We start from the raw sequence: 7635 nt of genomic DNA on the forward strand, positions 1-7635 counted from the left end.
GCAGCATGAGGAAAACAAGATGTTGATCTAGCAATGGAGAGCCTTGGACTAGAGGTTGCCAAAGTCAGAGACCCAGTTAAAGACTAGATTCAAATGCTCTCATAGTTACTCAAAGGCAAACAAGTTGTGTGGATGGAGGGTCCCCTGGGGTAGACGACCTGGATGGAAATAGGTCAAGAGCATACACTGATGTGATCTAGCCTAAGCAATTCAGTACTTCGAATATGAGCATTTTGTAAATTTTGTATTGAAACATATGTTTCTAGTCATATATGCATAACTCTGTGCATTTTTGTATATAGTCCGAAGTAGTCTTCTAGATCTGTGTCCCAGTTTCTCATTAGGATGTAGGTAGTTTGTTATTGGATCTGAGGTCCATGTAGACATATCTCTGACCATTTTGTTCCTAGCTTTTGTAACAGTTTTTTTCCCTTATATGCAATATAAAAATTTAAAAAAATTATATTTGAGATTAATTTTATTATATATATATATATATATAATTATATAAAAAAATTATATTAAATTAGGATTATGAGTTTAAGAAAAATATAAATTTTCACTATAAAATTTGTAAATTATATTATAATTGTTTTATTAAAATAAGAGTAGTTAATATTACACAAATATATTTTAAAAATATAATTTAAAAATAAATGATTCAAAATTATGGTAATTAAAAATTAGAACACATATTTTTATTACAATTCAAAATTATGATAATTAAAAATTAGAACAAAGATTTTTATTACAATACTATGACGACAAGTACTCACCACTACGTGGCACTTGTTAAGATTTTAATTATTGTAGAATACGTATTTTTTGAATTAGAAATCTATCTTTTATAGTTATTTGTCTTATTAAAATTTTAATTATTGTAGAATACGTATTTTTTAATTAGAAATCTATCTTTTATTTATATCTTCTTTTGATAAGAATATATTTTAATTTAATCTTTTTTTATTACGGTATTCTATTTTATTTTTTATTAAATTATTATAATCATCATCTTCTTCTTTTAAGGTTTAATTTACATTAAGTTAAAATTTAATTTTAATTATTTTTGTCTTATGAAGTTATAACAAATAGTTTAAAAAGAAAATGGAATTAAGTTAATTTATACATTTATCTTATTAATTTTTAATTTAATGTAGAATAATTATCTTTAAACTTTTTATTTTTATATATCTCTCTACTTATTTTCCCTCTAATTCATAAATGCTCTCTCTCTCTCTCTCTCTCTCTCTCTCTCTCTCTCTCTCTCTCTCTCTCTCTCTCTCTCTCTCTGTCTCTCTCTGTCTCTCTCTGTATCCCTCTATCTATCTCTTTATCACTACCTCTCTCTCTCCCTTTCTCTTCTTGTATATATCTATATCTCACTCCTCTTCCAATATATGTCTATCTCTTCCTCTATCCCCCCATATTTCTCTCCCTCTCCCTTCATATCTATTTATTTATCTATAGTTCTCTCTATATATCTATATACCAATCTTTGTATGTCTCTCCATTTCTCCCTCTCTATATGTCTCCTTATATCTCTATATCTCGACCACTCTATCTCACCATCTATATATCTCTTTATCTCTCCATATTCCTTTATAGACCTCTTTTATCTTTGTATCTTTATATATTTATCTCTTACTCTACATCTCTTTATCTCTCTATCTATTTTATCATCTTCCTCTCTCACTCTGTCTTCCTTTCTACCTCTATCTTTCTCTCCACCCTCTATTTATATAAATCTCTCTCTCTCTCTCTCTCTCTCTCTCTCTCTCTCTCTCTCTCTCTCTCTCTCTCTCTCTCTCTCTCTCTCTCTCTCTCTCTCTCTCTCCTTTTAAACCTCTATATTCATATCTATTTTCCTCTTTATATCCATCTTTTCATATTTCTTCTTTTCATCTATCCATGTATCTCTCTCTCTCTCTCTCTCTCTCTCTCTCTCTCTCTCTCTCTCTCTCTCTCCACTCCGTATCTCTCTCATTTTCTCCATCTTTTTCTCCTCTTTCTACAAAATCATATTCATCTCATCTCTATTTCTATCTATATCTCTATATTTATCTCTTTACCTCTCTCTCTTTCTCTCTTGCTTTTCACTCCTCTACCTCTCTCTTCCTTTCACTTGATTGCAAACATAACATGAGCATGTTGGTTATGGAACTTGATAATCTTCCTAATTGAAAAGTTTTGTTTCAGTTATAATCCTATCTCTTCTCTCTCTTTTCACTCCGTATCTCTCTCATTTTCTCCATCTTTTTCTCCTCTTTCTACAAAATTATATTCATCTCATCTCTATTTCTATCTATATCTCTATATTTATCTCTTTACCTCTCTCTCTTTCTCTCTTGCTTTTCACTCCTCTACCTCTCTCTTCCTTTCACTTGATTGCAAACATAACATGAGCATGTTGGTTATGGAACTTGATAATCTTCCTAATTGAAAAGTTTTGTTTCAGTTATAATTGAAACCTTGTAAGAGGATGCAAAAGTGGATTTGAAACTATCACTTCTCCATTGAGACCTTTGTTGCATAAGCAACATTATTTTCTAAATTTGGCCTACCAATTGATCTCATGTACTACACAAACTTATGCAAAAAATGGACCAAATTTTGCCCTAATTGACTGTCCACACCTCTTCGGCATACCCATTGCACACTAAGGTGCAATTGCTAGTTTTATTTTATTATGCCGAAGGCGTTACCTGACGAGCTGCTTATTAAAATAAAAAACTTGTCTAATTGCAATGCAAGACGATTGAAGGAATTGTAGCCATTTGTTTTTCTCGGTCACTTTTTACGTACCTGTTTACTGTAGAGCTATTAATGCCCCCTCCACATCATGAGTAAATATAGGTCTAATTCATTTGATGGTACATACCTTCCTATTTATGGGTCTTTGATTTTAAATTGGAATAATAAATCTACTGACCTAGATTATGGTACACGGATTATGCAAATATTTGCCATGGATTATTATTTTTTGTTGGGCAACCATATTCTAAGGTAGGGTAATGTTTACCTTGGCTTTCATTTTAAATAGTAGCATTTATATTATTTTAAAATAAATATAATAAAGGTTAATTTATAAATAATATTTTTATTAAATTTGAAAAATTAGTTTTACTTTATTTAATTATTTACAAATTTATTAAATTTTTAATTTTTAATTTTATTATTATTTGAAATTTGATATAAATTTTTTTTTTAAATCATAAGAAATGATATTTAATTATATATATTTATATTATTAAAGTTAATTTTTTAAAGTTAAATAATAATATTTAATCATTATAAATTTATAATTGTTATATATTTAATTATGTATTTTATATTTATTTTTATTTCTATGATTATTCTTGTATAAGATTTTCTATTTTCAAGTTAAAATTTATTTTAAGTATATTATAACATATTTTTATTTTTTTAATACAATATTTTGTAGGCAATCATTTCTCTCTCTCTTCGTCTCTCTATATTGCCCCTTCTTTCTATATCTTTCTATCTAATTTATAATATATAATATTATATTGATATAATAACTATATTCACCATCTATATCTAATGCAACAATGTCTAATGCAAGCAGCATCTAATTCTAATCATTTGACCAAAAAGAGTAAATCTATTCACATGGCATAGTTTGTTTTAAGTGTTGGCCCAAATGAATCATGGTTTTTATCGTGGTTTAAATAATTTTGTATGATAAAATTTATTTCTTCCCTACATGTTTTTAATGTTTTTGACTTTCTAAGCAAATCTCTATCTTCCTCTCTCTCCCTCTACATGTCTCCCTCTCCCTATCCATTCATCTCTCTCTTTCTCCTTCTCCCTCTTCTGATACTTCTATATCTATATCTCTTTGTGTATCTATATCTATCTCTCCATATTCTCTCGTCCATCTCTCTCCATCTCTATCTCATTATCTCTCTACCCCTATATATCTCTTTCTCTCTACCTTTCTCTATATATCACTTCCTATATGTCCCTCTTTATATATTTCTCTCCCATCTCTTTCTATCCCTCCCACCTCCATCTCCACATCCATCTCCATCTTGATCTCTATCTCTATCTCTATCTCCTTACCCCTCTCTCTATCTCTATCTTGGTAATGGAGTTGATTATCATCTTGAATCAAAGGTTTTGTTTTAGTCATCTTTGGATTCATTTAGATGCATAATTTGTTTGGAGTTGTTACTTTTCCATTGACACATTTATTGCACAACTCTTCGGCGTACCCATTGCACACGCAGGTGCAATTGCTAGTTTTATTTTTATGTCGGAAGGCATACCATATATGGAGTGAGATTTTCCTTATTTATTGAAATCAATGGTTCAAAATTGACAAATTGATTGGAAGGATACAAGAGATTGCATTGATGTCAATCGTATGTTTACATTAATATTTTTTTTTTTTAAATGATAAAAAAAACTAAAAAAACATATTTTAATATGATTAATTAGAAAAAAAAATGTACAAAGGAAAAATCTACTATTTTCTACTTTTAATTATAATATCTTTTAATGGTATCAAGTTTCAAAAGTAGAAAAGACAAAATACTTTTTTTTGAATTAGAAATCTATCTTTTATTTCTATCTTCTTTTAATAAGAATATATTTTAATTTAATCTTCTTTTATTAGGATATTCTATTTTATTTTTTATTCAATTATTTTAATCATCATCTTCTTCTTTTAAGGTTTAATTTACATTAAGTTAAAATTTAATTTTTATTTTTTTTGTCTTATGAAATTACAAACAATGATTTTACAAGATAATAGAATTAATTTAATTTATACATTTGTCTTATTAATTTTTAATTTATTGTAGGATAATTATCTTTAAATTTTTATTTCTCTCTCTCTCTCTCTCTCTCTCTCTATATATATATATATATATATATCCATTTCTCCCTCTCTCTCCCTCCCTCATTCCCTCTATATTCTACTATCTATCTCTCCCTTTCTGTTCATATATATATGCCGCTCATCTTCCAATATATGTCTATCTCTTCCTTTATCTCCCCATATTTCTCTCCCTCTCCCTTCATATATATTTGTCTATCTCTAGTTCTCTCTATATATCAATCTTTGTATCTCTCTCCATTTCTCCCTCTCTTCATGTCTCCTTATATCTCTATATCTCTATCACTCTATCTCACCATCTATATATCTCTTTATATCTCCATATTCCTCTATAGACCTTTTTATCCCCCTATCTTTATATCTTTATCTCTCACTCTACGTCTCTTTATCTCTCTATGTATTTTAGCATCTTCCTCTCTCACTCTAACTTCCTTTCTACCTCTATCTTTCTCTCCCCCCTCTATCTACATGCATGTATGCATGTCTCCCTCTATATATCCATCTCTCTCCCTCTTTTTCTCTCCCTATCCCTCCTTTTAAACCTCTATATTCATATCTATTTTCCTCTTTATATCCATATTTCCATCTCTCTCTCTCTCTCTCTCTCTCTCTCTCTCTCTCTCTCTCTCTCTCTCTATATATATATATATATATATATATATATATTTATATTTTGAGCTTCCAAATATTTCTAATCCTATCTCTTCTCTCTATTTTTTCCCTCCACATCTCTCTCCTTTTCTCCATCTTTGTCTCCTCTTTCTCCATCTTCATAGTCATCTCATCTCCATCTCTATCTATATCTCTATATTTATCTATTTACCCCTCTCTCTCTCTCTTGCTCCCCCCCTCTACCTCTCTCTCCCTCTCACCTGATTGCAAACATAACATGAGCCTGTTGGTTATGGAACTTGATTATCTTCCTAATTGAAAGTTTTGTTTCAGTTATAATTGGAACCTTGTAAGAGGATGCAAAGTGGATTTGCAAACCATCACTTCTCCATTGAGACCTTTGTTGCACAAGCAACAATATTTTCTACATTTGGCCTACCAATTGATCTCATGTACTACACAAATTTATGAAAAACAATTGACCAAATTTTGCCCTAATTGACCTTCCACACCTCTTCGGCATACCCATTGCACACTAAGGTGCAATTGCTAGCATATATTATGAATAGTGAATTCTTTTATATTAAATTTTTTAACATTTCTTTATTTTATTTTATACATCATAAATGATTATGAATATATTATATTTATATTATATAAAAATTATATATTATATTTGTATTATATAAAAATTATATATTATATTTGTATTATATAAAAATTATATATAATATAAATATAATTAAGAAATTAATATTATACAATAAAAATGTTATATTATTAGTACCTATTATTAGGCTAGTAGAATTTAGTGATTAAAAAAAATTATTTGCATCGATTAAAATGTAGTTTTGTTTTTTTTAATTTAATTTGAAAAATTATTATTTTTGTTTAATGTACATGTATATTTTTTAAGTATTTTAATTGTGAGAAATATTTTTTGTTTATTTGATTTGCTACAGCAATTTGCATTTATGCATGAATTTTACCAATCCACTATGATAAACACTTTTTTAGGCCTTATTTTAGGATTTGTAAATTTTGTTTAGTAATTTATTTATAACTTTTGTATATGTCTCATGGAATTGAAGATAAATGTTAATGACAATAATATTATGATTGGTATAGATTATAATATGTAATTAAGACTATAACACAATAAAATATAATATAATAAATATATACAATATAATATAATACACTAATAAAATTAATATATTATAAGAACATTGAATATAATATTATTAAATTATGATCATAGTATAATATAAAAATATAATAATAATTAATTTCAATTGCATTTAGTATAGATCAAAATTAATTATTATAATCTTTACCAACCAACCAATTATAATTAAATTGATTTTGATTATACTAGTATATTACTCTCAAAATAGCATTCATCTACTTTTAATTAACTATGTCATGTCAACTTGTCTATAAACTAGACTAGCCTATATATATTTAATAATATATATAGAATAAGCCGAGAGATATCCTTCTTGCACTTTAATTTGATTAATTGATAAAGAAATCAACACTTCTCTACACTTATTCGATATATATTATTAAATATATATAAGCCAGTTGTAGCGTCGTAAATTGTACGCACTCGCTAGGGTGGTACAATTTCACACCTAGTTTAGCACCCGCCTTAGTGCGTTCTGCATTCTGCATTGCATTTCTCCTTAAGCACTTAATTAATCAAATTAATTAGGTCTAAGGTCCTATTTCATCATCACAAAGTTGGGCCCTTTCACTAAAGCGTGCCCTTCGCATTTTATTCCTCCAATACATCACTCAACCAAAAACCCTAATTAAGTCCTATTTCGAACTTGGGGGCTTGGTTTCGGGGTCAAAACATCTCGAAATCACCTGTAACTTTGGGATTCTCTCTAAAATCATCATATCTGACGGCCCTGAAAATTTGGTGAAAAGTTGCCGGGACCGTGGCGCCTGGTGCACATGGTCCCGAACATTTTTCTCGAAATTTTAGGAGCGCGATCCAATCATAAAATAAAGCTTAACCCCAAGAAATTGGCGGGATATTCAATCTCTAGGTCGGCCAAAATACGAATTTACGACTTAGGGTTTCATACATAAGAGCTCTCTTTCTTCATTTGGAAGGATCGGATTTTTGTTTCCAGGAACTTCATATGCAG

Source organism: Cryptomeria japonica, chromosome 9, assembly GCF_030272615.1.
Source record: "Cryptomeria japonica chromosome 9, Sugi_1.0, whole genome shotgun sequence".
Classification (NCBI taxonomy): Eukaryota; Viridiplantae; Streptophyta; class Pinopsida; order Cupressales; family Cupressaceae; genus Cryptomeria; species Cryptomeria japonica.